Source organism: Oculina patagonica, chromosome 1, assembly GCF_052425735.1.
Source record: "Oculina patagonica isolate OP01 chromosome 1, crgOcupat, whole genome shotgun sequence".
Lineage (NCBI taxonomy): Eukaryota > Metazoa > Cnidaria > Anthozoa > Scleractinia > Oculinidae > Oculina > Oculina patagonica.
Window position 1 is genome coordinate 43,479,458 of NC_135758.1, and position 9,610 is coordinate 43,489,067.

Here is a 9,610-nt window from a genome sequence, read left to right on the forward strand (position 1 = left end):
TGTGATGATGTTTCCATTTTTTCTTCAATCCCCACTGATAAAGAACTGTTGTTGGTGTTATGTTGGTGTTATCACATGTCAAGCCTTTAACAAGGTATGAAAGAACACAAAGATTTAAATTATTCTGCTGCTCAATTTTTGCGTAACTAAAATTAATGTTACTCAAATTCCTGATGGATTCTGTCTTAAACTGTTACGAGCTTAGTATTTCCAAATTATTGCATGTCAATGTAAGGCAAGACAAGACATGCCTTGGTTCTTATGTAATTCTCTTAAAAACACATAAGATATTGACTATAATTTTGTCTGTGCTATGGCAATTCACAGTGGGGTGGTCTTGATGTGTCTTTAACTTGTAGACTGGACTGGACTAGTAAAACGCGGACTAGTAAAACGCGGACTAGTAAAACGCGGACTTGTAAAACGCCTCTAGACACTTCGAATTCCTTGGCCACAATCATCTTACGGCTCTCTTCAATACATAATGTCTCAAAAAAACAGTAACCTCAGAAAGAAGTCAGAAGCAAATAAGGTCGAAAGACCGAATTTGAACATATAACGGCAAATGTTCTAATGTCACGAACGTAGGAGTCGTGTAGGCCCGTCACCTTTATTTACCACATACTGCCCCCAAATTAAAACAGTACCCTCAGAAAGAAGTCAGAAGCAAATAAGGCCGAAAGACCGAATTTAAACATTTAACGGCAAATATTCTAATGTCACGAACGTAGGAGTCGTGTAGGCCCGTCACCTTTATTTACGATTGACTGTTGATTTCTGGACGGGCCCCGTTCTACCTCGTGCGAGCAATACAAACGACTGCACTCAACAGACGTCAAGTAGTGGAAAGAAAGAAACATATGCACACAACTCATAGCATCAATCTCGTTGTTTTAGTAGGGGTTTGCAGAACGAACATGTGCTATACTGCAAAAACATCTCCACGCTATTAAAAACAGACCATAGAGTGCTCAAAAAAGCTAGAAATATGCCGTCGAAGAAACACACAAGAGCTTCAAACACAAATTGTTTCGCTCGCTAAACCGTTTAGTTTTATCCGATTTACAAGCGCTTGTTTTACAAGTCCGCGTTCTACAAGTCCGTGATTAACAAGCCCTCGTTTTACAAGTCCTCGTTTTACAAGTCCGCGTTTTACTAGTCCTCGTTTTACAAGTCCGCGTTTTACTAGTCCGCGTTTTACTAGTCCGCCTTTTACAAGTCCGCGTTTTACCTGAGTCCGCGTTTTACTAGTCCGCGTTTTACAAGTCCGCGTTTTACTAGTCCGCGTTATACTAGTCCGCGTTTTACAAGTCCTCGTTTTACTAGTCCACGTTTTACTAGTCCAGTCCAGTCCTCGAAATACAGTATGCCAAAACTCCCCGCCCTCTAAAGATAAGTCCTTGACGGTTCTTGTCGTTTTTCGGTGCCTATTCATCTTCGGCATCTTTCTCATCCACCTCTCGTTCTGTCCTGTGTCTGTCATCACACGAAAGAAAAGCTGATTCTCAAAAAATCTGCCACAAAAGGAAATTGACAAAAACAATATGAAAACCATATATCGAAAGTTTCTTATTCTAAAATTTTATCATACGTCTTAATTCAGAGCTACAAAGAAGTTCCTCCTTTTGAGTTATTGATACTGTTCTTACAGTACCTCTTTCCACTAGCGAAATTTTACAAAATTCCTTCGCGGCGAAAAGGTAGCGCGAATCCAGAACAGACTCCAATCGAGAGTGGGTTAATTCTAGATTACTATTAATTAACTATTACAACATTCATTTTTATTACCGAATGGTGATGAGGTTATGTTATGGGCCGTATTTTCTCACTCGAACACTCACTCACTGGATTCTGATATCAAACCGCAATTAATTCATCATTAAACGAGAAACGTGCTGACAGAAAGGTCCTTTAAAAGCATTCAGCACATGTCAATCAGAAACAAATTATTCTTCAACCTCGTTCCAGGGTCTCTCTCTTTCAGGGAAGTAAATTGAATTTCACAAAACAAATCGAAAGAGGATCACTTACACCTATCCTCTGGTGATAAAAGAGAATAGAATTCGCTCAACGAAGCCTCAAAGCATAGGCTATCAATGACCCATTCACGTAAGAAAACATTCAAAGACGCGTTTTAGTGAACACAACATTCATGCACGTTTTTGTTTCGCGTCACATCATCTTCGTGTCACGTCATCCGTTCTTGATCTTTTTGAGTCGTGCAGAAACGCGCATCTCTCTCTCAAATTTTATTCGCTGCTAAAAATAACGCTAAACAAATTTACTAAATGCTAAAAAGGATCAAAGGGTACACTTAAATATTTTTGTTATAAAATAAGGAATTCGCGCTATGAACTACATATAGTTACGCTTAAACTGTTATAAAAAATTATTACGCTCGCCTTGTGACGTGTTTTAGTCAACACAACATCCACGGCACGTTTTTGTTTCGCGTCACGTCACCTCGTGTCACGTCATCCGTTTTTTCGACTTTTTGCTTGTATACAAGCGAAAGTAGGAGAATAACAGTTATGTTAGGGAAAATTTCACATTCTTGTAAACTCTCAAGGGATTTTTATAATTTCTCAAGGGACTGTTTTAATTTCTCAAGGGATTACTTTCAGCTGTGGGTGATCACTTGCGATCTCGTGGAAAAAACATGACTTGTCACATTTACAAACGTTATATAACAATTTTAAAAGTGACATGTCAGCTTTCTTATCTCATTGCACGTGTGTCTGAAAGGCGTCAAAAATAAACCATACCAAAAAAACTCGCTCTTTTCAAAGATATTTTTGAAGTTAAAACAAATGCAAGAGATGGGGGCTTCTTTTAGCTTAGGAGCGGTTAAAAATTAGGCCAAATTTGGTCGCTACAAGCGCCATTCTATTTCGTCATCAGCCTAGGTCGTTAGGGGCGTGACCTCTCGTTGACAGCAATGTTGCATGAATCGGCTTTACAACATGCGATCGTATCGACGCAGTTCGAGTGGAATTTCAGTCAAAGACAGCAAAATTCTTTCGTATTTCATCTTCAAATATAATTCGAAAGCATTCACTGTATATATGGCTTTTGTTTAATCCTTCTTAAGCCCACGAAGCTGTCTTGATATCCGACCCTCGCAGAGCCTAGACAAAACGCAGCTTGAGTGTTTCGATTTGTTTACGTCGCAATTATATGCGCAATGTTTTCTCCGACAGTAGTCGGAAATATCCGTATTTTTTTTTTCGTGCTTTTTCGTCGCAAAAACAAAGCGTCGAACGCATATTTTGTTGTTTCATTTGCTAATTTCGCTGCCGTAATCGACTGCCTCGAAAGGTCCTTGCAATTTTAAAGTATATAATGTTGAGAAATATGTGTATAAATACCCGGCGCGGACGAGCCATTTTTGACAAAATTATATGGCTGCATTTCCTCCGCGAAGATAGGAAATTGTTGAACTAAACTACAAAGCAACTGTAATGATAAGTTCGAAGAACAATGCACAGGATAAACCTTCGACTCATACTTCATGCAAAAAAGTCGGTATCTCGAAGAGACTTTGATTCATCTTTTTGAGTCGAGCAGATACACGAAGTGTTCGGGCGTATCTTTTTTCTCAAATTTTTTCCGCTGCTCAAAAATAACGCTATACGTGCTGACAGAAAAGTAAACATATTCACAAAACAAATTTACTTAATGCTTAAAAGGATCAAAGGTAATACACTAACCGGTAAATATTTTGGTTGTGAAAACTGAATAGCGCTACGACCCCTGCGAGCACGAGCCATCAATGACGCAACTCACGTGGAAAAATAAAGCAAAGTGAGATTGCTTTACTTTATTGGACACTTATTTAGAAAAAATGCGGAGGTCGGCACTTCATTCATCGAATTACCATGAGGTTGCTCGAAGAGCCTTTGATTAAAATAGTTTCCCAAGACGACTAAGCTAACTAAACGTCGAGTGTATCTTTCAGTAAACAAAACATGCCGTTATGACGCCGGAAATCCAGCTCACGCATACTATACCCCGTGACTCACGCAAACTTCCGACTTACGTGCTACTACAGTCATTCCTTTCTAAACATTTTTTTTTTTGACCACCACCGTACCTTTCTACCCAAAAAACTCATGAAACCGCCCGGTTTTAACCTGTTTTAACCTTTCAAAAATTAGAGCGTTCGAAACTAAATAAGATCCGTAATCACAAACAACATACAGCCGTTTACCAGCACTCTTTAAAACTCCTGAAACCCTTCAAAATCAGGCAAAATAAATCTTTGAAATAACCTTTATCAATGTCTCTTATTTTTTATTCAGTTCTATAAAATGCCTTTCATACACTACTGTCAAACAAAAATTTCAATTTCCTCAAAGTTTCAAGACAAAAGAATAACAAATATTTCGTGCACAATGTAATTTGATTAAGCCAATATTATCACGTCTAAAAATACTTCAAGCAATTCAGTGAAAACCCGTTTTTTTTTCGTATCAACGAAAACCACTTTCGAATAATCAATACATGAAAATAACAATAAGATCAAAAGGAAGAAAGGAACCTGTCTAATTATTTGAAGACTTTCAAAGCCGTGATATTATGCATCCAATCCGCGATAAAAATTAATTTAATTACAACAAAATCCAAGTTCTCATTTTGAATTCCATTTTTTTCAGTTGATACCTTTATCCAACTTGTGAAAAATTCCATTCAAGTTCCTATTAATACTGTACATTCCCAATGTTTTGCTCAGGTCTTCAGAAGCGTCTTACTAACCAAATCTAAAATAATTCCAAAACATGCTGTACAAACATTCTACTCTTTGTGACAAACGACTTGACGACCAATTGTTCAGAAATGAAAATCGACACAGTTCTTGCTAAATAAAAAAAAGTTTTACGGCGGAGTCAGGCTCAAAAAATATACCGCAAGATCACACCCCCATTCATAGTCAGAAACCAGCAAACCATCTAGTTTGCTAAAAAAAACACTGCATGACATCAATGACGTTACCTTTTTCATTTACAAAAATAACTTTAACTTGTCAAAGTAAGTGCAATTTCACAATGGTGAATATCAGTACAGTATGGGGCCCAGTTCTCGGCCGGGTACAGTTCTCGGCCACTTTGTGTTTAACGCGTTTTTTTACACTCCAGTTGAATCAAAAGAAAAAGGTATTTCCTTCAAACGATAGACTGATTCATGTGCTTTAAGTATCTTGAGTTTGATCGTTCAATTCGATATAGAAAGCTCACACGTCGAGTTTACGCGGAGGTAGGTGAATTTGCATTCCCGAAAAAGTTGTTTGTTTACGGCTCCAAATTCATGGATGTAGTTAAATTCGTATTTTATCCAAAAGCCCCCACCATACGAGCTAATTTTTGGCATGTGAAACGTAGAATAATTCAGCTTTCTGCTTTAGTTAACTTTTCGTTGAACCGTTGTATTTTTTTAGTCTTAATTTACTTCGAAATTTTTTCTTGCGACGTTTGCGTATTTTCCAGTTCTCGGCCACCCTGCTCGCTATCACAGCTTAGCGCTTGGTTTTTAATATAATTTCATCTGCTGCTGCCAGAATGAAAGAAATAAATGTTTTAAAAATAAAGTTCAATCTTATCTCTAAGTTTTGAGCTGACTCTTGTCTTGTCTATTATTTCTACAACACCTAAATCTTTCAAGACCTTTTCACTGCAAAATAAACCATCTAAATGCACGGGTCACACAATGCGGTTTTGCCAGAACCTGCACATAGGCAACTAGGCGCGTTAAAATCCTTCTTTTCTAAAGTAAAACAAAGCATCGTAAAAATAATTTGGGATCGATATAGTATAAATAGGTTTACAGAGTGGTTTTATGACTGTGAAAATTAATTGAGCATTTTTTTACAGATAATCACGCACAAGCTTTTTAGTGGCCGAGAACTGGGCCAAGGTGGCCGAGAACTGGGCCCACAAATGGAGCTTTTATTTTTATTATTGCTCGGGCAAATTAATTTTTGACCGGTCGATAGCTTTACACCAAAAAGCTGAATAATGTAGCTAGCTCTGGGAGAAATTTTAAGTTCCTGCGGTTCTTCTGAGGTAAGAAATACAAGTTTACGTCAAAAGTGGCCGAGAACTGGGCCAAGGTGGCCGAGAACTGGGCCCACAAATGGAGCTTTTATTTTTATTATTTCTCGGGCAAATTAATTTTTGACTGGTCGATAGCTTTACACCAAAAAGCTGAATAATGTAGCTAGCTCTGGGAGAAATTTCAAGTTCCTGCGGTTCTTCTGAGGTAAGAAATACAAGTTTACGTCAAAAGTGGCCGAGAACTGGGCCAAGGTGGCCGAGAACTGGGCCCACAAATGGAGCTTTTATTTTTATTATTGCTCGGGCAAATTAATTTTTGACCGGTCGATAGCTTTACACCAAAAAGCTGAATAATGTAGCTAGCTCTGGGAGAAATTTCAAGTTCCTGCGGTTCTTCTGAGGTAAGAAATACAAGTTTACGTCAAAAGTGGCCGAGAACTGGGCCCCATACTGTACTTTGCATTGCCCCGTAAGCTTTTTTCTCTGTCCTTCCGCCGAAGCAAAAAAACACAACCTGATTACACATTAACCCAAAAGTCGACCAAGTGTGCCTGCAACGATTTCCTGTCAAAACTAAAATGAAAACCATTGCGGTATGCGTCACCCGTAGCGGTTTTGTAGCAACCCCAAGCTATCCCCGTCTTTTTGGCCGCGCCAGGAGACTACGCTCTAGGACGACCAAAGGGTAAACTATAAATCGGCCACGCCCGATTAATTATCAGTTTGGATGCAGGTGGCCACGCAACGAAGAATGAAACTACTTGGTTTGTCTGTTGCCGGATTTCTTGTTTAAGAAATGCTCCAACCAAACGTCACTCTAAGTGATTGCAAGACTGGTACAACGGCAGTAGCAGAGCTAGTCTTGCCTTGCAATCAATCTGGTTTTATACGAACTTGACATATGTTACATAGAACACGCTTTAATTAACAGAGACTTTACTTAAAAAGCCCATCAGGGTTTGCCAAGAGCTCCTGTCCTTAGGTCTACTTTACTGAAATCTTGTAACTTTGAACAGGGCCAAGACCAAATAAGACCAAATAGCTTATTATAGGAAATTAACGCTTCATGAAATTAACGTCAATTTCAAAAATTCGCGTTAATTTAATTTAAGTCGCGTTAATTTTTGTTAACGTTAATTTCCGCGCCGTTAATTAAGTGGAGCGTATTTCCGCGACCTTAATTTCCATTATTTTGGCCCCAATTTCTCGATACAGTCTAGATGTTCTTATCTCATAGGAAAAAGCATTATTTCATCAGAGTGGACGCTCGAAGCGTTCAGATTCCTTCGCTTAACTCATACGTTCGGGTTTAGTATCACGAACATTGTTTCCTTCTCAGATTATACGCCTAGTGTTGAAATAAGCTTGTTCCTGTTGTTTGGACAAGTGTTTTTCTTTGTGTACGTCGCGTTAATTTCCTTCATTTTGAAATTTACCGTCTTTTTCGCGTTAATTTCCTTTATTGGGAAGAAATTTTTCCTTCGATTCGCGTTAATTTAAGTCGCGTTAATTTCAAATACCTTAATTTACACAAGCGTTAATTTCCTATAAGGATTAAATGTAAAGTTTAACGCTGGAAAGCTCAATGTAAAATACTAAACGTTTCGGCAGTGCTGCCTTCATCAGTAGTAGTAGTAAAAAAATGTCGTAGCTCACGCTCACGTATGCGAAAATAAACGATGGAAATTCAAATTAAAATAATTTGGGAGCTCGCGCGTGTGATGGAAGCGCGCGCGGGCAAAGCTCGCATACGAGTTTCTTAAGCAAAGCTAAAGTCTTGGTTTAGCCCGCTTGGTGCCAGCGTCTTGAAATTGAAGATGACTCGCATTTCCTCACGTCTTCTCTTTGCTTGATCAGCCAGGTTTGCTCTTATCACTGCGACCATCATGTCGTTTAGGTTGTGGCCTGGTTTCGTAAAATGATCAGGTACCGGCAGCTCAACTCTCTTCCGTATGACGTCTAAACGGTGCTCTCTGAAGCGATCTCCGAGCCGACGGCCTGTCTCTCCAATGTAGACCATTCCGGGGCATTTACGGCATGAAATGCAATAAACAAGTTGACTTGTGATGCACGTATAATGGCCCGAGATTCTGATATGTCCATTGTGAGTTCTTATTCTGTCACTGGAGTTTACAAAAGGACAGGTTCGGCATTCGCGTCGGTTGCATTTGTAAGTACCCACTTGAATCTGGGGATCTGACGGTAGGCTAGAATGTACTAGTAAATCTTTAAGATTTTTTGCACGACGAAAGGCCTTTAGCGGCGGCTTGTTGTAAATGGCGCTAGTGCTTTGGTCATCGCGTAAGATTGAAAAGTTCCGCTGTATGATGTTGCAAACATCGACGTTCTTGGGATGATACGTGATAACCAGAGGTGGGCGGTCGACGGCAGTCTCGTTCCCGGCGGTGGATGCGAGTAGATCTTCTCTTCGTTTTGCTTCCGCTCGTACGCGTGCTCTGGTTATTGCGTCTTGTGGGTAGCCACGTGCCGCAAAATGCCTTTCCATGTTAGATGTCTCGTGCTGAAAATCATCATCGTCACTGCAGATCTTTCGCAGCCGTAGGAACTGACTATACGGATTCCGTAGTCGCTACCCACAAGACGTAATAACCAGAGCACGCGTACGAGCGGAAGCAAAACGAAGAGAAGATCTACTCGCATCCACCGCCGGGAACGAGACTGCCGTCGACCGCCCACCTCTGGTTATCACGTATCATCCCAAGAACGTCGATGTTTGCAACATCATACAGCGGAACTTTTCAATCTTACGCGATGACCAAAGCACTAGCGCCATTTACAACAAGCCGCCGCTAAAGGCCTTTCGTCGTGCAAAAAATCTTAAAGATTTACTAGTACATTCTAGCCTACCGTCAGATCCCCAGATTCAAGTGGGTACTTACAAATGCAACCGACGCGAATGCCGAACCTGTCCTTTTGTAAACTCCAGTGACAGAATAAGAACTCACAATGGACATATCAGAATCTCGGGCCATTATACGTGCATCACAAGTCAACTTGTTTATTGCATTTCATGCCGTAAATGCCCCGGAATGGTCTACATTGGAGAGACAGGCCGTCGGCTCGGAGATCGCTTCAGAGAGCACCGTTTAGACGTCATACGGAAGAGAGTTGAGCTGCCGGTACCTGATCATTTTACGAAACCAGGCCACAACCTAAACGACATGATGGTCGCAGTGATAAGAGCAAACCTGGCTGATCAAGCAAAGAGAAGACGTGAGGAAATGCGAGTCATCTTCAATTTCAAGACGCTGGCACCAAGCGGGCTAAACCAAGACTTTAGCTTTGCTTAAGAAACTCGTATGCGAGCTTTGCCCGCGCGCGCTTCCATCACACGCGCGAGCTCCCAAATTATTTTAATTTGAATTTCCATCGTTTATTTTCGCATACGTGAGCGTGAGCTACGACATTTTTTTACTACTACTACTGATGAAGGCAGCACTGCCGAAACGTTTAGTATTTTACATTGAACTTTCCAGCGTTAAACTTTACATTTAATCCAATGTGTTCATTTAAATTAACGCTGCGCAGGACATTTTCGT